The 24,181-nt window shown below is 26.3% G+C and overlaps 1 protein-coding gene across 2 annotated transcripts in view; it reads left to right on the forward strand.

Annotated features, from left to right (window-relative positions):
* The first annotated feature begins 13,804 nt into the window (after positions 1 to 13,804).
* LOC126901722 (prolactin-releasing peptide receptor-like) overlaps positions 13,805 to 24,181 on the forward strand; it is a 97,563-nt gene continuing 87,186 nt past the window's right edge. The window contains exons 1-2 of one of the 2 annotated variants that reach the window (XM_050678427.1): positions 13,805 to 14,039; positions 14,905 to 15,085. The gene's annotated coding sequence lies outside the window, so the exon portion shown is untranslated. The remainder of the gene's footprint in view (positions 14,040 to 14,904; positions 15,086 to 24,181) is intronic. The other variant, XM_050678426.1, reaches the window with a different exon arrangement.

A 24,181-nucleotide genomic window follows, 5' to 3' on the forward strand; every position in this document is an offset into this window, starting at 1 on the left:
ATAAAATATTTCGAATAATTTCCTATACAATTAATATCAGTAAGATAATAATATAATTTTATTGTAACTTACATTTTGTTCTCCAACATTTTTTTAGCATTAGCATTTTTACTACCAAAGTGTTATTTTAATTGGATACTCTTAGAATTATTATTTATTAGAAGTTATTTTAAGTAGTCGTGAAAAGATTTTGTAGCACGTATATCTTCTTTTAAGTCCGATTCAGTCGATATCTAGTCAAAATAAATATTGGTAAAAAATAAGTAATATGTTTGTATAGGATCGGATGCACAATTTTAGCTTCTAAACTATCTCCAATTGTTGTTTATTAATTATAAGTTCCTGGTAAAATATCATTAATGAATAGATAAATATGACGAATAAATGTTATTCATTGTACAATTAAACAATGTCGCCGGAAACGGAAGGCATGGGGGACAGTTGTCCCTTTTGTCAAAATACGAGGGGGGTAAAAGTATTCTATTACCCCTTCAATAGAATCTGACAAAAAAAAATTACAATGAATCTAGAAAATTAATATAGCACTACCATACTTAATTATTTAGCTATTCAGATTTTAGGATCAAAGAGTGTTAATGATTTTACCAGTTAATGAACTTCAGTTGAATATTAAAAAACGGTAGCACAGTGGCGTCGTAGTATAGTAGGGACAAATATAGATGATATTTGACAGTGATTAAAATCATTATTATAAAAAAAACTTCGATACAAATCTGTAGATAGTGTTTAAAAAAAAAAATGGTAGATTATTCCAAAAGCAAAATTAATTCCTATTTTTGTTCTACTTCGACTGACATTTGAACATAGAAACTAGGTCGTCGATACAATTTTTTTTTTTTTGAACATCTAGTACTTAAAATAAGCTTTATTTTAATATATATTTAAAAGACGCAGATTTTTAAAAGCTAAGTTGAAAAAGTTTTACTTTTTATACGTATGTTTCAAGCTTTGAACGACCTCTGAATAAGGAGAAATTTCCCGATTAAAAAAAAATATATGTCGGATAAAAGGTATATCTACAATGTATTTAAAAACAACAATTTGTTTTTATCCAAAAATTTTTCGAAAAGTTATAGCAATTAAAAGTTGAAAACTTAAAATCAAAAATCGAAAATTTTAACACAAAAAAAGCATTTTTTTTGCTATGGCAGTCGTTTGCACGTAGAAGATAAGTCGTTGGGACAAATTTTTTTTTAATTTATAGTACGTTTTATAGACTTTAATTTGACATTTTTTTAAAAGACACAGCATTTTCGGAACATTTTCAAAATTAAGCTGTAAAAGTTGAATTTTGTTTAAAAAATGCTATTTTTAATCCCCTGTTGTGGGCAGATAAAGGGTCATATTTTCAAAAATATTATACCAAATAAAAGGGAATTACTTATGGTTACAATATAAACAAATTATATTGATTGGTTTATTTTCCAAAAAGTTATGAAATTTTTACAAAAATATGTCGAAATTTACCGATTTAAAAATAGTCATTTTTTGGGGTATTTTTTAACATTTCCGGAGAATGAGGGAAAAAATTTTAATTTTTAAGGGTAATGTCTTTAACTAGATACGATTTGTGATCTTTTGACTTTCGTTGAAAAAAATTGGTCCAATAAGAGCTGAAAAAGTTGTGACAGACAAAAAAAAAATAAGTAATCATATTGTGGTAAAATCAAAATATTCTCAGCTTCGCATTAAAACTAAAAAAATTGCATGTTTCTTGATTTTTACTGCTATGAAAATAGATTAATCCCATATTTACTCTTTACATAATAACATGTATTATTGAGAATAAAATTTATAAATTACCGGTTTTTTATTTTTATCACTAAATTCCACCACAAAATAGCTTAACTCGCTTTTTAGCTTAGTAACAACCAAGGGGACCGAATATTAGTCATTAAATTTTAGCTCTCACATAAAAATTAGTTTCGGTGCCCCTGAAAGGAATAATAAATACTTAGTTATATTTTTTTCCTACATTAAAATAGAAGAACGAAAAAAGTATTTTAAAAATTATATTATGTAGTTTTGGCTATAATTTAAATTATTTTTTTGGTAGAAAATAAAATTTTAATGACTAAACGTATTAAAACATTAAAATAGAGATTCCAATGACTTATTCATTATTATATCATCACAAGGTTTCTATGAACGTGATATTTTTGTCTACTTTAGTGAAAAACACAAATGTTTTAAACATTCCTTTTTAGATATGTTTTCTCATATAATTTTAATTTATATCATAAAAAATGCTTAGACTTCGAGTTTTAATTCAACAAAAATGTGAATTCAGTGTTGAATAAAAGTAAATATGAAATACGCATTTGTCTAATTACAATAAAAACGGAATGCTAAATACATTGAAATTAAGTGGTATGATACATAACACGAGATTAATAGTTCAATTTTCTGGAAGGCGTAAATTATTTTTCGGAGGTAATCAAGAGCTTAACAAAAACCCTCTCTAATCACGTTACTTTTGAATAAACAAAATTTGTCTTTGATCCCATGATACATCAAGATACTATAATTGTTAGGTGAATGTAAATTTACTTTTTTATACTAATAGTATAGATCTGATAAAAGATTCCTTAGCTAATTCTGAACGTGAATTTAATACTTATATATTTAAGTATATTGTAGAACAATTTGTTAATAAAAAATATATTAATTAATGACATTTATTTGTAATATCAAATGTTTTTTTTTGACATCAATGGAATTATAGAATTGTTTGTAATTTATAACTCCCTTATAAAATAATTAAAGCTCATAACAATATTATTGAATTTTTTCGTTCGTTGAAATTTTAAGAATAATGAAGGAAATATGGGATTAGAAAACAAAACGACGATAATACTAAAGAATACAGTTTCCAACAAAAACTAATTTTTAGTTTTACGATCGTTATGTGGGTGAATAGGGTTAAATAGTTGATGAGCAGATACAAAATTATACTACATAAATCATGTGAATAATGTTGACCCTTGATAAGCACTAGTTTATTTTGTTACAAATAGTTAATGAAAACATCACACATTTCTCAACAAAATTTTGCAGATTAAGTAATTCAAAGTTCAAATAGAGTTTTCAATATTTATCGCAAACAATATTTTCTATACATATCCTGAAAAATAATAAAAAAATTTATACCGTAATAATTTCCCTTTTAACGAATTTGTAAAAGTTTACACTTGATGATTTTCTGATAAACATTTTAATTATTTACTGTTTGTGTAATAAAAATGAAATAAAAATCTGTCAGCATTGTAAATTATTAAGTAGTGCAAAACCAAAGTAAAAAAATCATTTTAACTTAAACGCGCTTATTGAAAGGGAAATAATGTTATGTCACTCATAATAACCCCTTTGCTTTAGTAATAATTGTCTGTTTGAACACCGATAAGAGTTTGATTTAATGAAAATTATATTTGACACAATTCTCAATAGCATAATTTATTGTCCTAATTGTAAACATGTATTAATAATTTAAAAATTAAAAAAAAAAACTGTAATTTAAATATGGTTTATTTATTTAAATGCAATTATTTTTAAATCATTTCAAATATAGCTTTATTATAATTAATTGTAAGGTTTAAGCTTTAAATAACAGATAAATATGATTAATGTTTTTATAATTTATTTAAAAACATTTAAAATTTCACAAATATGTCTCAAAAAAATAATAGGATTTTAGAAAAAAGTGTATTGTATCGCTTAAAATAATTAAACATCTAAATTAACTATAATAATTAAAACTTTGCTAATCTACATTTTGTATTTTTTTAAGTAATCATGAGCGTACACTATTTCAACAGGAGGCATTTCGTAGAATATACGTTATAAATTATTAATGAGGACAGTTCACAACTCATAGCTTAAATATATAGAAATATTCCAAGTAAATATATTCAATTCAGCACAAGTTTTTTTCATAAGCTTATGGAAAATGTAAAATAATTCAATATTATTTGAATGTAGATTACACAGATATAGAATAATAAGTTATTTATTTTAATATTTTCGTACTAAACTTATAAAATTTATTCTGTTACCATAATTTTAGAGCGATTTACAAAATAAATATATGTGATTGTTGCTCTTGAATTGTATTGAATATGAGTAGTATTTTGATATTCGGTGTGCAGTTTTTTACAAAACTTAAAATTTTATGTTAAAGAGCATTTTCAAAGTGTTATTTGACAAAAAATCTATATTTGTATAGCCTTTAATGAGGAATAAATTACTACAATTTTGATTAGTTTTGAAATATTACTTTTCAAGTAAACATATTTTTAGGCATAAACAATAAAATTGTTGGCCAAATAGTAGTCTTTTTATATGTGCAATCTGATATAATAGAGTATAAATTAATATTACCCTTCTCTTTATCTTTTATAAATCACTAAATACTAATATCTCAAAAATTAATGATTTAAAACTGGTCAGTATTTTTTAGCTTATAGCCCATTTAATTGCGCATTAAATGTAATTAAAACGTAATTAGAAAAAAAAAAGTCATATATATTTAATAAATGACACTGAGTAAATGTATAAGTAATTTATAACTTAATTATATATATAGGTATTTATTTATTGTATAGTATGCGCATTTTTTTAAATATCAGTAAACAATATTTGATAGTACAAAGATAAAATATCAATACTCTATGGTTATAAGTTCAAGTTCTATTTAATAAACGAATAATGAAAAATATTATATTTGTGGAATAACATATTTAAAAAGTTTTTTTTTTAATAAAAATAGTGTACTTTAGGTATTAAGAAAAGCACACTATAATATATGGAACTATGAATCTAATATAAGCAGTTATGTTTATTAAGCCCAAAAAATAATTTTGCGTCAGATGGGTCAAGAAATAATGTAAAAAAATTATCTGTATTCGTCTCCAAGCAATTTTAATGAGCACATGCATTAAAAATTTGTTGTAATCAGGCATTTAACAACTGAATAGTTTTTTGTTGCTAGACAAAAACATTGTTTAAAATAACTAAAAAATGTATATGGGATGTTACAGTTATAGAATAATAATAGTAAAAGTGTATAGTACCATACAAATAATATTGAATAATAATTACATATTAATAAGAAACACATTAATTTAATGTAAATTTTAAGAAAGTGTATTTTAAAATTATTATTCTAATTTTATGATTATCTTAAATAAATAATTTTTTCAAATCAACACTGTTTTAGCATTAAGATGATTTAAATAAAATAAAAATCAACCAACTAAAAAATTTAATATAATTGACGTATTTATATAGTTATAAAATAGACTGTGGTTAAAAATAAATAATCAACAATTTTCGTTATATAAGTTTAAAAATAAAAGCATCATAAATAACAATAGATAACAAAAAGCTCATAAATGATAAACGGTGAAATATTAAATTTTTACTTTGTATCATTATTATTTATTTTCTAAATTTTTAAATGGATAAAAATAATGTCATTATAATACGACAAAAAGTTTGGTATTAATAGTCTTCAATATGATGTATATTTCCAAACTTTCATTTTATTAAAGTATATAAAAAGACTATAAACATCCTTTAAAATAATTTATCCTCACCACTACCATACTGATACCTAAACAACAACAAAAGAAAAAAGTGAGAAAAGCTTGGTACACATTGGTTCATAAATTACACGCTTAAATTAATACAAAAGATCCTCAGAAATTTTTACTTGTCACAATTGTACAACACCATTGTCATCTCGTTTCTGTAGGCAGTAAAGTAACATAAAGCTGTAAACATCCCAATCGTAAGTATAAAATCTGTATATATGCACTTTAACACCCATAATGTTTTATCTGACACGAAAACTACGTGGCACTATATTCCCTTCATTTTATACTTCGTTAATAGATAGGCAATGTAACTAAACCAGATTTTCATCACATTGTATACAGTTTGCTTTTCTCTTTGAGGTGTAATTACAAATGCGATGATAACATTGTAATACTTTCATCAAATAAATTAAGTAAACAAAATTAATGAAATAACATCAAACATTCACTTTGTGCGTATTTCCAAAAAAAAAATATTAAATATACCATGTCCTTACATGACACTTTTAGAAATTAATTTTTGTCATCTCAATTGAAATATCAAAAAATCATTAATTTAATAAATAAAACAATATATGTACAGTAGAACTCCAATTATCCGAACTCCGATCATCCGAATCGCCGATTATCCGAATCACTTTCAGAAAAAATCAGAAAAAAATTTGTCCAAAGTCCGCGGCGTCAGTGTAGGCACAACACGTGGTAAGAGTTCCCACTCCAGTTCCGGCGCATTGCAGTCACCTGTCATTGTTTATTTTGATTAGTCAGTGAATGGGTCCCGGTCCCCATTAATTCGGATAATTGGAGTTCTACTGTATATATATATAATTATTATAATATATACATGTATGTATTAAACGCTAAGTAATTGCTTTGCTTTTAGTCAAATTTAAAACGTTTATAAAAAGCTTTATGATCTAATAAATCTTTCAAAGACGTTTAGGTTATTTGATTCATGAAAAAAATAATATTATCTTCCAACCTTTGAGAATTCATATACTAAGTAATCATTCGATGATATCTTCTGTAAAAATAATCTAGTGAAATTTATTTATTGCAGGAATTTTTTATTGACATTATCATTTATTTTTATACAATTTTTCTTTTAGATTCCTGTTCCTGATTTTTATAATCAAATTCACTTAGAAAATTCAATTATAATTTAAATATAAATAGAACTATAGATTGTATACTTACACAAAATTATAACAAAAAATAATGACTACAACGCAAAGTTGATTTTCTTTTTAGAAGGTATTGATTTTGTAATGGTGTGAGTTTCTTTTTTATGTCTGTCATAAAAATTTTTAGTTCTCACTGGACCGATTTTAATGATTAATACGTCAAAAGAACCAGATTTTAATCTATTCGAAAATCGGAAAAAAGTCCATCAATTTTAGTAATTTGGTAAATGATCTCAACGCTACCAACTATGCTGCGTCTCCAATGTATTGGTTTAAGTTTTTTATAATCACAAACCAATTTACGTTCATAAATATATTGCTTATTTATTAATATACCAAAAAAAAAAAACTGTCGATTTTATTACTGTAATGAGTTAAAAAATTTTAATATTGTTAAAAAATTACCACTTAAACTTTTAACTTTATATTAGTTATAATTACTGCGTAAAATTCAATTAAAACTGGACAAGGCTAGCTTCCTCTATAAATAAGTTTTATCGTAGGCGTTCATTAAAAATTGTTTAAAATATCTTTAATCTTCGTAAAATGGTTTCGAATTAATTTAATGTCATTCATAAAACTCAAAACGAGATTTTTGTTTTTTTATTTATAACATCTATTTTTTTTACAATTTAAAATTCGCACTATAAACAATAGAAAAGTAAAGATCTCAAAATAAAAAAAAACCCAGCACACGGGGTCGCGGCACAGTGGTGACGTGGCATAGATGGATCAAGTATAATAATATCTGACAGTGATTAAAATCACTATCAAAAAAAAACGCTTCGATGTAAATCTTTAGATAGTGTTTAATTTTAAAAATTGGTGGATTATCCCAAGGATTTTGCAGCACTTATAGCTTCTTTTAAGTCCGATTCAGTCGATATCTAGTCAAAATAAATATTGGTAAAAAATAAGTAATATGTTTGTATATGCACAATTTTAGCTCCTAAACTATCTCCAATTATTAATTATAAGTTCTTGGTAAAATATCATTAATCAATAGATAAATATGACAAATATTTATTATTCATTGTACAATTAAAGAATGTCGCCGGAACTAGAAGGCAAGGCGGACAGTCGTTACTTTTGTCAAAATACGAGGGGGGTAAAAGTATTATTATACCCCGTCAATAGAATCTGACAAAAAAACTCAATACAGGGGGGTCGCGGAACAGTGATGACGTGACATGGTTGAAACAAGTATAAAGATATATGACAATGATTAAAATCACTATCAAAATAAAACGTCTCAATGCAAATCTTTAGATAGTGTTTAATTTTAAAAAATTGGTGGATTATTCCAAAAGCTACATGATCTGCTAGTTCATTATTAATATCCTAATTAAGATAAAGTATGTCGAATGAAAAAGGGATTATTAAAAAATATTATTTCTCATAAAAAAATAATGTTGATCCATACACTTTTAAATATGTCAAAGCATTATAAAGTTAAAAATGTAAAAAATAAAATCGAAAATTTTCACACAAAAATAGCATTTGGTAGCCATTTTCACCGTGAAGATAAAATAAAGTCCGAAATTTTTTTTTACCATAATAAAGTATATTAAATTAGCTTTAATTTAAGATATATATAAAATTATCAGTATTTCCGGAACATTTTCAAAAGTTAAGTTGAAAAAGTTAATTTTTTGTGAAAAAGTTGTCATTTTAAATCCCCCCTTGTGGGCAAGTTAAGGGTTAAATTTATGAAAAAAATATACCAAATGAAAGGTAATGATATTATGCATCTATATAAAAAAGAATTATATGGATATGTTTATTTTTTAAAAAGTTATGGCACTTTTAAGTAAAAAAAATTGAAAAAATTTCGAAAATTAGCGATTTTTAAATTTGTAATTTTTTTGGAGGTTTCCCCCATTTACGGGGAACGAGGGAATTTTTTTCAATTTTTGAGGGTAATGTCTTCGACTAGATACAATTTGTGATCTTTTGACGTATCATTGAAAGAAATCGGTTCGGTGAGAGCTGAGAAAAAGTGGTAACAGACACAAAAAAAAAAAAAAACACATCTTAGTAAAACCAATACCTTCTCAGCTTCGCATCGAAGCTAAAATGTTCAGAAGTAATACAGTTTATAAATTATGTCACATAATAAAAATTACTTATTTAAATAAGTTCTTTACAAAATGTTATCAAACGATAGATGTTCAATAATTTCTGTATAAATTTTTAAGTCAATGTCACCATTTTACTTTTTGAAATATTTATGAAAATAGTAAATAAATATCAATAACATAACGTTTAAAAACTTACTTATCGGGGCGTATAAAATAAAACTTATTTTTAACAATACTTAGGTTAATTAGACATCAAACGATTTAAAAAAATAGTGAAAATTAAGATTTTTTAGTTAAGACTTGAAGTATAATTATAATTAAAACATCAATGTGTAATTTAAATATTGTGTATTAAATATATTCCAAGTAAATTTATTATAGAATTTTGTATAAATTTTGATTTTTAGTTGTGTTTATTCAAAGGAAACCGTGTAGTTTTACACTTTTCTATGATTGAAAACTTTTGCAACATAATCAAGTTATCGTAATAACCAGTTGGGATAGCGTTCGATGAGTAATTAATTTACTATGACAAGCAAAAATTTGGATGCGACAAATTTTAAGTTACGAAAAGTTATTTTCGTTATTTTGTTGTTGTTGATTTTAAACTTAAAAAAATCCAAGAGAACGTGTAGTGTGTTCTTGACATTACACGTTCGGTCGTGGATATTCATTTTTATAACTAACATGTACTTATATGAATGTCACTGAACTTAGAATAACGATAATATAAAAGAAAACAACAACGAACGTGAATAATAACGCCAATCCAACAACAATATGATCAACCGTAGGTCAGGTTATTTTAACAGCTACGACTCATTGAAAATTGAATAATGTAAAAAAAAAATAAAAAAACATTATTTTTTTAACTGAATAAATCTGATAATAAAAAAATCAAATTTTGAAACTATTTATGGTATAAGGAATGGTCGAGGAAAATTAATTTTCCGTATAAAGCAGCCAAACGTAGAATCAATATTGTTAAAAAAATGAAATTATGATTAGATCTAATATTTTATTTCGAGATGTGTATTTAAGTAACCATCAGTATATTTTCATTGTCGTATTACCTGAAAATACTCAACTACTAACTGGTTAAGGTATAGATAAAGATAATGTTTTTCTATAATATAACATATTACTTCATTATTATTTAATTTAAAATTTTTATATTCAAATTTAATTAATCTAGTATAAAAACTAGACATCCCAGGAATGTGTTTATCATAGACATTTTTTAAGAGTTATTGCTCAACAAAGAGAAGAATGATATTTTAAAAATATAATTTTATATTTAGCGTCCACACAACTAAAATTTTTTGGTTCATCAATATAAAATAAATAATTAATAATCGAAATTATTTACATAAGACAAATTATTTTTATAGAAATTATTTTTTTTTTTTTTCAATTATAGAAATGTAAAGGCAATAAAAATTTAGGACCTTTATAACCAAAGTTTATTTAATAATACACAAACAAAAATAAAAAATACTGTTTTTTTTATTTAATTGAAAAATAACAAATAGTGAAGTTTCAACTTTTTGCCCACTTGTTATTATTATCTTTGAATAATAACTATTCCTTTATCAAATTTTGAATAAATCTTTTATTTAGTAAGTCATTTTAAATTACATAATTTGATACTGAAGAGTATCTCATTATAAAAAATAGATAAAAAATAAACTTGGATAACTATTACAATTATACAAAAACACCATTCTATGTATTGGGCAAAACAAAAAAAATGCAATACACGATTACGATAAAAGTATAATTTCAAGAGCCTATTTTAAATGTGTATTTTTTATAGTTCAACTTGTTAAAATACTATCCCTATGTTTTTAGTTTAAATAAAGAAATAATTAAAATATAAATATAATATCTATTTTTTTTTTTTTTTGAAAACGCAAATTTGTTATTATTATATTAAATAAAAATCTTGTTTAGTTAGGTTGGTACTTTAATCAATTTAGGCTTAAATATTTTTGTTGTTACATCTTTAACAGAAAATAATTCTAGTTAAAAATTTAGCCTAGTTTAAAAATAAATCAAATGACACACATTTAAAAGTAATTATAGACATCCAAAAAGCCTTTAATTTTAGTTTTCATAAAGTCAGAAAAAAATGTTCAGTAAAAACATTATTATTATATTTTGGGTAATGAGTTTTAAATTACGGCTGTATTTGTACTGCAGTGTCCTCATTTGTTTACTGATGAGAACTGACAGGGTTATGTCTTACAACACATGATGCAAAATAAAAGAAAAATATCGGGGCTCTGAAAATTCCATCTTAAAAGTTCCTTACATATATTGATAGTATCTTGATTAGGTTTAACAAAAACATTTATTAAACGTTAACTTAACAATATCAAACAAATTAAAAGTATTACGTGTTAATGAGAATTACTTTGTAAAAATACTTTGCATGTCAGATTTATAAAAAGAAGAATCATAATGTGTTGTTTGAAATAAATTGTGTTAATAAATTATTTATTTTCGTTTTGACAACTTTTATTTACAATATAAACAAATAATGAAAAAATTGTATGTTAATAACGTAAGTATTTAGTAGTAACAATAATTTTGAGGTTTTTTTTTTATTTGCGAAGGAAAACTTTCAATATGTTAAGACACCAACATACAATTTTGAAGTTACTTTTGTAACTCCAAAAAGTGTTACTTTTGAAGTAACAAATGATCACGAGACTACCTTGAAAAATGTTTACTAACACGAAAAACACATTATTACTAGACTAATACCTTTTCAGCTCTGAATAGTAGATAAAATGTTTACTTCTTTGTAAAAAAATCTCTATTGCATAAATCAACACTTGAGTGTTGAGAAATTAAAATAAATATATATATTTGTTTGATAAACCATAATTTTTTCTTTTGATTAAAAACGATAAATTTCTGTTCTGATGTCATAAATATTTAATTAGATTATAAAACTAAAAATCTAAACTATTCACTTTGTGTAATCAAATTGAGATTTGGATTTGAAACAATGTGTTAAGATTCTCGACACACATCGTTTAAAACATGTTCAATAAAAGATTGCGTAGATGTGTTGATGGAAAAATGATTTGATTTCAAAGTATGGTTTATTCGTAATATTATTATAACTTTTAGTAAAAGCCATTAATGTTAGAGTTCATATTTGTTAAGTGTTACCATGTGTTGACTATTGAAGAACCTACAATTTTAGAACTGTGTGGCCTATTTAATAAAGAAAATTATATGATAAATGAAGGAAATTAAACTTTTGAAAGCTCATAATATTATTACGTTGAACAATATTCATTTGAAAATTACTAAATATTAATTTATAAAATAATTTTTAATTAATCATTAAAAGATAGTAAATGTCTAGTAGATGTATGATTAGAGAACTTTAAATTAGTAAGTTTCAATATGGTTAATCTGGAATCAAAAAAGCTTAATAACTAAAAATTAATTTTTTTAAAAATTGACACATAATATTCAATAAAAATATAAAAATAAATGAAATAAAATATAACTGAAAGGAAGTAACTTAAAAGTGTATTATAATTTTTTATTACTTAAAATTGCAAATAAATATTTAACTTTTATTTTATGGAAAAAAATTGACGTGTATGTTCGTTTAGTAGTATTATTTTATTTATAGGTTTCATATAAATATTGAATCAAAGTTAATTACAATTATAAGGACACCGTAATTCATTCTTATGACCTTCTCTAGCAAAATACTTTTTACTTGTTCTCTTTTTATTAAAAAAAAATATTCATACAGAATTAGAAGAAATTATAAATATTTACTTATCAATATGTGTACATAAAAGGCCTTTTTAAAATTTTAAATTCTTAAAACACGTAGCTAATTTCGCATAAATAATAAATACACATGAAAAAGAAAAGTTAATTTCTACAAAAAAAAAAATGTTTCCCTATTTGAGCCATGATATAAACCATATTTTATATATGAAATAATTTCAGTTAAAAAGTTTTCTAACGAAAAAAAAAGAATAACTTTTTCATTCATAACTGGCAGAGTACAAAGAATATTGATAAATGGCTATGTGTTGTTTCAATTCAAAAGTTTATCCTCTTTTAACTTTGTAATAAGTGTTTTTTTTCTCTCTAAAATCTACATTTTAAGAGTAAAATACATTTTGTGTAGACATGTTTAAGAGTTACAACAGGCTGGACAGAGGGTGGTTTGGCGTTATCTTAATATTTATTACCACATAAAAGTAAACATATTACACTGAACTATAAAAAAAATATAGCAGTTCACCTATTAAACTTTAAAAATGGTCAGTAGGTGGCATACTTTAATTTAGAGAGAATAGGCAGGTGATCTAATAGACCAGTTTATATCCAAGCAGAAACATTAAAAATGTTGTTTATATGCGTTAAAATGTCTTCATGATTGTCCTCTTAATATTTATCTAAAATTAAACGTTTAAATTTTAATAATATCTCAGTTATTATTATGTTTATTAAAAACTAATTAAAGTTAGAGTATTTATATTTGAAGTTTCCTATTAATGTCCATACAAAGTATACACCGAGAATCTGTTGCATAGTTATGAGTAATTTTGAACTTGTCGTTTAATTAATTTTTTTTGTTTCATCAACGGTACCTAAAAATATTCTGTTGCCGTCGAATCATACTCCCAATAATCTGAAAGCTGTTTCAATGCCGAATTTAATGTAGTACGCATTTTATCTTGATTATTTATGCTGTTTCGTAATCGATAGTGTTAATGTTATTCATTTTTGTAGTTCATGCTTTTAAAGTTTTATAATTATACATAGAGTTCAGTTGATGATTGCGTGACTGTAATTGGATGATAAGAATTATACATCAGTAAATAGAAACGGCTAGCAGTAGCGTCGAAATCACCTGTTTGCACAGCTTTGCGCACGCGTTGCTCGCGAACGGCGGCAGCGTTTACGGCCGAAAACCGTATAGCAGTCCGCACACGTCGCTTTCGACTGCTGCACGTACTGCTAACGCCGTAACCGCCATGTCGGCGTACATGCATCTGTTGGTATGAAACTCGGATGAAATTATGATCGCCACTGAAGGTGCTCTGCGTATCCGGTCCGAGTAGGATTACCTAATGTTCAACGGCATTTGCGGGACCACTTGCAGCAAACAGGTAATTGAAAACAGTTTATCCGTTGACAATTATGTACCTCGCATCCAACAGGTACACGGTATCTCGAGTTAAGTACATAAAAACAACGCGTTAGATAAACTTTTCCGATCCATAAACGTGTCACGTTCAACAACAAAAAGTTATCCATCATGATTCATGCGTTGTTTGTGTTTCACCGTATTTCCTACTTAATCCGATTACCTATGTGAATCGAGAGCAAACCAGAAAGTTAAATTTTGCCGGATGCAACCACCCTACGGCTGTTTTCATGTACCGTTAAGTTCATTTATCAGCTCTCTTAGCCACCGTTTGCAGTATACTATGCCCTTGGACGTTATGAATACATTTTGAATTACAAAGACGAATACATTTTTTCTCCCTTTCATCTCTCGAAGCGATTGTGAGTTGAACAGTATTTATGCTGCTGAGTATTACATCATTAGCAGAGGACTATTCCATGTAGAGCTCGTGAATATTTTATTTGCCAAATAATTCTATCGACTCTAAATATAACGTACGTTTTCAAAAACGTTTCAGTCCATTCTAATCGACCGTATAGATTAGAGTGGGTGCTATTCTGGTGAGAATAACGCATACAATAAGTTCGCTGTCGATTTATTGTGTGTTCACTGGATTCAACTGTGAAATCCGTTACCTGGAATTTGCGAATAACTAAATATCCAGTGCGCTAAACCTCTACGTGCAGTTTCGGGTTAGCACGCGTGTATGTAGAACGCAAATTAAATATTAGAGTGGTTCTGACAACATCTTAACCGTTGCCATGTACACTAGATACGGTGTTTCATTAACACGCGTGTTGCACACTGCTACAACTGTTTTTAATGGAAATAAATATTTGTTTTAGGTTTTAATGAAAATCGTTACCCTTATTTACAAGTATTGGTAGTTTCTTGAGTAAATAATGGACTGAAACATAAAACGATTAAGAAAAAATATTTTTATAGAACTCTCTTCATTTTCTCAGGGGATGTCGTCGGCCATCAAAAACCCACAACCGCTTTTCTACCGTGCACACGAGTATAACGGTTAGTGAGCCTAAGTAAATGGTCATAAATTTATCCTAAAACTACTAAATATTTCATGGCTCCTGACATTATTGCATCAATAGGGTACACATTGAGTTATTATTAGAGAAAAGGTCAAAATAAAACGTTTTTATCAAAAAAGGAATTGTCTTCAAAGTTTAAGTATTCTTGAGTACATAAACGCAGTTTTCCGAGAAAAATAATAAAGTTTTCTCTTCAACGCAAAGCACAAGTTAAAATGTGTTCAACTTTTACAGTTGTTAACTTCTTAATCCATTGACATAGTACAATAGATCAGTATCTAATAGTAAACATTATTTGTTATTATATTTGTTTTTTCACTCAGAAAAATATAACTTATATACATACAAAATGGTTTACACTGTTCTTATAAATTAACTATCGATCGAATGTTATTTGCAAAGATTTCTTTTTCCGATTAAAAAAACATTTTTTAAAGAAAATTATTGTTATTTCCAACAATAATTTTAACACGTTTTACTGAATTTTAAAATTAACGAAAAACGGATAAGACGATAGAAGGTAATTGACTTGTCATGACAAGTTGGCCTTATATAATCAGCTTTGTTTCAGTTCTATTCACATACATCTCCTATAGTCGCGATTCCTTTTTTATCTTAATCTACAATATCATATGCAAGGTAACTAATAATACATGAATTCAAACAGCAATTTGTGCATTATATGACAATGGTGTTATGATTATAGAATTTCAAGAGGTTTTGTCTTCTTACACGTGTATTACTAAACGTTCTACAAATATGAATAGCTATTATCTTATCTAAGTAAGTTATACAGAAAAGTTACAAAAACGTACACCTCGACCATAATACACTAAGTGATTTGACTTTTATTAGCTACTTAATATTTAGACTATTCATTTATTGTGTTTATTTAAAAGTTATATTGTATAGAACATTTTATTCTTCATTACCTAAAACTTAGCTAGATACTCGATTCCATTTTTATTAATTAGCAAAAAATGCAGAGTGCACGTCATAAAGAAGAAGTTGTTGAAAAGATACTTTGTACAATTCTTGTTAATATTTCCAAGAATGGAAAAAAATATAATGGAAAAATAAGATTTTTCATTATTCATTCTCGCAATAAGATTAACAAAATGACTTGATTTCTTTATAATTGAAGGAATTTGTGCGCAAAAACCAACTATTTTTTTTTAATGTTAATTTTATTATTCTCGATTGAAACAAAAATTATAAAATATAATCAGTATTTTGAAAATCATAACTTGCCACAAAATCCAAATTTTTTGATGAATGAAGAAAACTTTTCTAGTCTAGACGGTTTTCTCTAGAAATTCGTTTGCTTTTGTTGCTATTTAATACTATTTTTAATATTAATTAAGCTGAGCTTCTCTTGAAATACAAGTACAGTTGTGTATCAGACGCGTGTTCAGGATAAAATTAGGAAAGGGTTTTCAGTTATAATAACAATAATTTGTACTTATACAGGTGCCCTACCCTCTCTAGTGTATTTTTGATGACTTTTATTTCGTTAATTATTAAATAATGACCCGGTCTTAGAACTTAGCCCAATTATAAAGTTTATTTTAGTGATCCGAGCACAACAATGATAAATAGATATTCAAGTTAGTTTTTCTAATACTAAAGAATGTTCATATATTAGAAATTTAGTTTTGGGAATGTAGGGAATCACTCCCCACAAAAAAACATAATATATTACTGTATACTTTGTACAGAGTACTGTATACACTTATGATATTTTTCTACGAAGTCTCAGATATGGCCAATCAAAGTTCATAAATGCATTAAGTTCCGATTTCTGATATTGACCAAAATAACATTATCAAATTTCTATTTTTGACAGTTAATATTTTATGGGTTCCATGCTCACTGGGCATGCCACTATTACATATAAAGGTTCCATAAGTTGATTATTAAGTAAAAAACTTTTATGGTCAAAAATAAATTTTTTAAAACAACTAATTAATCTAGTGCTAAAATTAGTTAGTTTCATGAAAAATACTAAATAAAATTATTAATTGAAAAAAATTTCATGTCTAAAAAAAATAAATATTTCTATTTAGCTTATAAAAAATGTTAATAAAATATTTTTAAAGTTAAATTTTTTGAAAATAAAGTTTTCTAAAACGCAATTTTTTAGTCTAATATTTATAAAAAAAAACATATTTAATTAAAGAACATTAAATTCATTGTTGACCAACAGTCAACAATCAGCATGGAAAATTAATTCAGCCTGAAAAGCAATTATAATTGAAAATGGTAGTCAACAAAAACAATATTGTTGTTATGCAATTCGTCCAACCATAATTGAGACGAAATAAATGTTAAATAAATAAAGAAAAGAAACTGTTTATATTTTTCTGTCCATTTGTTCAACAACTATTGTCGTGGCATTATGAAATCAGATAAATAAACGTTCTGTACAAAGTAATGTAATCAAATATAATTACCTATCTGGTCTCGAATAGGTTAGGAAAAATATAATAATGTTTTGACGGAGCAGACTATTTTTTATTTCACCAGTAGGTATAAGCTGGACTTTTGAATAATGAAACAGGTTTTACGTTTCAAAATGAAATTCTTCTCTTTAGACATTTGTTGTCTCTTTCTCAGCTTGATATATTTTTTTTTTTGCGGTTTCCGCTATTTATTTTAACGACTTTTCTTACTTTTTCGCATTACGTTCCTTAGTCTAGCCAAGCCAACCCGGACACATCCCCGCACTTTAGTCGCCAGCTTAGTTTTGCCTCCGCCGCCGGTTAAGTATGCGGTAGAGATTTATGTGATTATTTCATATGCGAGTCGGCACTTCATCCGAACACTATGACGTGGTGCAAATTTTAATTACTTTTTCTCTGCCACCTAAGACAAACACTTTTCATATGATGTTCCGTGTACTCTGGCTACCCTTAAGCGTTCTCGTCCGATGCCGTAAAGTCAACCTGTGCCGCGCTAGTCGATTCGCGGTACCAATACGGCGTAATATAAAACGTGTTGGTATTAGATATTCCGGGGAAAGTGCTTATTTTTCGATGTGTGCCCGTCGGCGAGGCGCCATTACCCTTCGTCACCGTCGTCAGCTCCCTTGACATTAGTCTGTGATTGCGAATCTCAGCGGGCTCTCTTCCTATGTCATCCTCTCTTTTATTCCGTGTATAGATATATACACACACACGCATGTGCCACTGTCTCGAACAAAATTTATATACATATACATACGCAGGAAGTATATATTTTGTCATTACTATGATTGTGTTATCGTTGCCGCCTGTGCCTTTGGGCGTGAACGGCACTCGTTATTTTTATATACGAGCTTCATTACATCACATACGAGAGTATACTCAATCAGTTTTTTGTCTGCAAAAATAATAAAAACCCGATTCAATAAATGAAATAGAAAGTTTCAATTGGCATGTGTACAATAATCGGCAGACGATTCGATTGCCACAATACTATTACGGTTAACACACGTACAATTACCATAATTCCGTTCGTTTTAAATTCATTTTTTTCCGGCTGACTAAATGTAGATTACAACAATAAGGTTTAGTGTACAATGTGATTTTAAATGTGAAATTTTATCACTCTACTTAGATGTAGAAGTGCACGTGTAGTTTGCATGTGGCACATGACGAATTACCAAGATCAAAAAATAATAATAATAACTCTAGTTAGTTATGCCCAACGATTTCGTTTGCTGGAGAAAGGTGAATATTTTTCACCTTTCCTGCGCTTACATTGTACTTGTATGGGGCTGTTACAAATTTTTACTTTTATGTATATGTAACCATGGGAAATACGTCACTTGTATGGTTTTCACTTATATCCTTACTATTTTTCAGAGTTTTAAGAAAAATTTATAATGTATTTTCAAACAGTTTCAAACTGAATTTTATTTTTTGGCCAAAAGAAAACTTTTGTGTTTATACATTTACATAGAGTGCAACTATGTTTAAAAATATTTTCTTTTCGAACTACAACACTGTTAAACTTAAAACAAAATTATTTTCCCTTCAATGGTTTCTATACATAATACGACGTATTTATTATATTATTTTTACCAAACTTTCCAAATAATAATTTTTGTGTTTTAAGATTTATATTTTTTAATCCGGCATAAGAACGACACAAAAAAGTTGTAATCCACATCGGTGTAATAATAATTTGTTAATTTTATTGAAACACGTGATATTAGTGTACATAAAACCTCTCTGCAAAAAATACGTACCAAAAACTAATCCTTAAATACACACATTACATTATTGTTACTGTTTGCTATGTCTTACATGTCAACTAAATCCAGTTCAATCCTCGAATATTGAAAATTTATAATTGAACAATCTCGAACGTTATTCAAGCTTTCACAAATATACACGAAAGAAATTATTTCGCCAGATATATTTTCTTCGTTTAATTTTAGATGTTGTTTAACAAAAAAATATTGAAAATTTCAGGATAAGTATGGCAGTATCTATTTAAGTAGGTTTCTGTAATTTTTCTAAGACTAATTCGTGTAAAGATGAATAATGCACGTATAACTTAACAAAGTTATACATCTCTGTCCATTTAATAATACACCAAAAACAGACACTTTTAGAAAAATTAAATGATTTTTCACCAAAACGATTTCATTATTCGATACTAGTGCTATCTTGGGTTATACATGTAGTCATTACATAATATATATAATCGAAATTGTACAAAATCAAAATGATAGCATAATAATCAAAATAATTAAAATGAGAACCAAAATTGTAAAAATTGACTACAATCAATCCTTTCTTGTGCTCTTCATTGGTTTCTTTAAGGTTGGTCTTTATATTTTTCATTTATTTGCTATATAATATCAATAACTATATCAAAATTTAGTTCTATATAACTATTTTATTAATAATTAATAAAATCGTGGCTTTCTTATGAAAGCTTTTAAATATCGACCTCAAAAATTTAAGATTTATATATTTTTCAATCATACCGGATTTTAGATAAAACCTTTTTCTTCATTATTTTAGAGAAAAATTTTATTAAAATCAATTTATTATTTTTACTTTATATACATATACATTTATTTTCAACAGTAAAATTTTCAAAAATGTATTGTCAAGACTTAATATTGACAGTGATTTGAGATTGAACATATTTATAAAAATCGAATCATATGGAGTTATTAAACTTTTTATATAGTCAACATATTATAGGATTACATGCTCAATTGATTTTGAAAAGACCAAGTTTAAAAAATAGTTGTATACCCTACTGAATCAATAATTTTTATATCCATAATATCAACATTCACAAACTTAAATATCTATTTCACTGAATATAATTTTCTATTATAAAAAAACTTCAAACAAATTTTATTTAAAAAAATTAGAAAAATGGCAAAATTATAAAGTAATTGATAATTTTACAAACCCAATGCATATTAATAAGCCATCAAATAAAACACATAAATGCGTTTAACTTGTTTTCATTGGAATAAAAGTTTAATACGTTCTCATAAATATTCTATCGGGTTATAATGTTATGTTATTATGTTATCGCGGATATTGTTAACGTTATATTTTTGCCAGTATAAACATTAAATATTATTATTATTATTTCAACGTCTACCAACAGTCAGTAACAACAGAATAGATAAATTCGTTTGATATAATTTCTTATTGTTTAGTAATTATGTATGAAGTCATTACAAAGCTTTTTGTTAACTGCTGGTTTACCATAATATTGTGTTAATATTGAAAACTGAATATGTAATTATATTTACGCTAATAATAAACACACTTTTATTGCATTCCTAATTAAAGTTAAATATTTAAAGTTTCTTGATTCAGTTTACTTATTTTTAAGTTAAGTACTTGTTTGATTATAATGTTTTCAATATTTTAAGGTAGATGTCTATAAACTTTTTTTATAAATGTAGTTATTACTACCAAGTATTGTAGACAATTGTTCTTACTTAGCAACGTTTTTTTATTAAAATATATAACTGTTAGTATTAACTATATCAGCAAAGAAAGGTTATACATCAAGTCACTATTTTAACTTGTGGTAATAGGCAGTGATATCATTATTTTATATTAAGACTTAAACGTAATAATTTCTGTAGAACATAGAAAGCAATTATAAGAAATAGGTTACGATGACGCTCGATGCTGATGGAATTTTCTTTAAAATTAATATAACAAAGCTTAGATTTATCGTGACAAGAATAATGTTACTGTCACTAAGATAAAACTCGATAAACCCATCAGCGTGACACTTTAATCATAAAACAACTTACAGAACACACTCTACATGGATTCTCATTGATTTTCTTTGCTTAAATTCGTAATAGTGTTCTCATATTTTCTGATTTTCCTTGCGTTTGTTTTCGGTAAAATCTACTGTCTCCACTTGAAAAACTTCAATAAAATTACAAAAGACATAAACCTTCAATTATTTTAAAATCTGTGTTCTAACAGATTCGTTGTTATCTATAGGAGGACATAAAAACAAAATGCGGTGACAGTTTTACAAGTGTAGAGTTTATTTTTCGTTGCTAACATTGCGGATGATCGGACTTTATGATTTTACGAGCACTACGACATTAAAAAATAATTAAATTTTTATGTTGGCAAGCGTATTTTTAGCGATTACTTCATTTCAAAACCCATAAACCAAGAATTATAAAAAAGGTAACCTAACTTTTCTTTTTTTATAGATGCTAATGTCAGATTCTTCCAATTTTTCTATTTTCATTTACTCTTTCATGAGCTTACCGTGCAAGTATACATTAGGCGTGTCTGAGGGGGGTTCAGTTCTATCTTCCTTGTAATTAGGTTTCTAGAAAATTAAAGGTTTACAGGACGAATCTAAAAATAGGAGTCAAATTTTGTTTTTTTTTTTTAATTTTTACTTTATATCATTGAATGTATGATGTACACATTTAAATATATCCGCTAACCAAGAAGAATTTTCGTTTTCAAAACAGTTACAGTAAAGTTATACATAGAAAAATAATATGATTTAACAAATACGGTACGACATTTACAGTGTAAAATAAATATTTGTTATTTGTAATTAGTTGATATTAGTGACAAACTATTTCTATAGAAGAAAGGGAAACCCACTGTAGTAAATAAAAGAAATATATTAAAAGAGTAAGTCTCACTTATAATATTTTATAAACCAGAACAATTTTTTTTTCAAATGGCCAGTTTTTTATTAACTTTTTAACTAGGTTATTAAAAAAAGTTGCATTTTGTAAAGTGGAAAAACTTTAATATAATTTAAAGAGCATTGCTCCTAATTTGCGCTACTAACGAAAAAAGTACTCAACACCTTCATACTGCGCTTATGTTATTAAAAGAGCATGCAATTTTTCAAAAGTCTGTGTACCAGGTTTTTAAATTTTAACATGACTGTAATGTACACTATTTAATGTTTTAAAAATATTGTTCAAAATAAAATTAATATTAAATATTTATCAAATACATCTCCCAAAAATAAAAGAAAGTAAATTAAAATTACTTTGGATTCACTTCAAAAGGTGTTAAATATCTTATTATTTTTTAATTAATAGGTACCAATTATATTTGATATAAATTCAGTAGTAAATATAAAACGCGTGTATTGATTTTATTTGTAATTTTATACTTCCTATAATTGGCCTTTACATTTTTCTGCTAACATAGGAAATTACCAAAGTTTAATTCAAATAAACTACTGTTTCTAGTCTAATTTTGTAATCACAACTCCATACATTTATTTAAAACAATACAGTACCGGAAATTTTGCATCGTAATAAAACTAAGCCTATTTTTTTTTAATATTGAAATATAGAAAGTTACTCTTTTCTATTTAGACTTTGAATACCACATTGTTATTTTCATGACAATTAGTCGTTTTAGTTAATACTAATGATAATTATTTGCACTTAATTCGCTCGATTAACGCAGCAGAATTATCTAATTATTTAATGGCCGTGTGCTGAAGCTCAACTATCAATCAAATGTCTTTCCTTATTGTTGTCTCTGACAACCACGATTTACGATCAAATTTCCTCTTTGTGACTTAAAAGATATCCAACTGTTGTTGTCGTTAGCACATTTATATGGACTCAGGGAAGTATGTTTTCAAGATTATTAACCATTTGTTTATGTATATGTCACATAGCCAAAGACGACATTACAATTCCAAATGAACCGTGCCTCATACTAACATATTAAAAAAACCCAGCACAGGGGGGTCGCGGCACAGTGATGCCGTGGTATAGTTGGTTCAAGTATAATGTTATCTGACAGTGATTAAAATCACTATCAAAAATAAACGCTTCGATGCAAATCTTTAGATAGTGTTTAATTTTAAAAAAATTGGTGTTTTATTCCAAAAGCTACTTGATCTGCTGGTTCCTTATTAATATCTCGATTAAGATAAAGTATGTCGAATGAAAAAGGGTTTATTAAAAAATATTATTTCTCATAAAAAAATTGTGTGGATCCATAAACTTTTCAATAAGTTATAGCATTATAAAGTTAAATATAATATAAATAATAAAATCGAGAATTTTCACACGAAAATAGCATTCGGTAGCCATTTTCGCCGTGAAGACAAGTCCAGAGGTCAAATTTTTTTTTTTCAAATTAAAGTATATTACATTAGCTTTAATTTAAGATATATATAAAAGTGTCAGACCTTCCGGAACACTTTCAAAAGTTAAGTTGAAAAAGTTCTACTTTCTATATGCATTTTTTATATTTGAAGCCCCCCCATATATAGGGAAATAGCCTGATTTAAAAAAAAAGTATATCCAATGAAAGATGTATATAAATACTACTTCTCATGAAAAAATTGTATTGATCCATACATTTTTTAAAAAGTTATAGCACTTTAAAGTAAAAAATGTAAATTATAAAATCGAAAATTTTCACACAAAAATAGCATTCGGTAGCCGTTTTCACCATGTAGACAAGTCCAGAGGTCAAATTTTTTTTTTTCAAAGTAAAGTACATTACATTAGCTTTAATTTAAGATATATATAAAAGTGTCAGACCTTCCGGAACATTTTCAAAAGTTAAGTTGAAAAAGT

This window comes from Daktulosphaira vitifoliae, unplaced genomic scaffold, assembly GCF_025091365.1.
Source record: "Daktulosphaira vitifoliae isolate Bord-2020 unplaced genomic scaffold, ASM2509136v1 Scaffold_3, whole genome shotgun sequence".
Taxonomy (NCBI): domain Eukaryota; kingdom Metazoa; phylum Arthropoda; class Insecta; order Hemiptera; family Phylloxeridae; genus Daktulosphaira; species Daktulosphaira vitifoliae.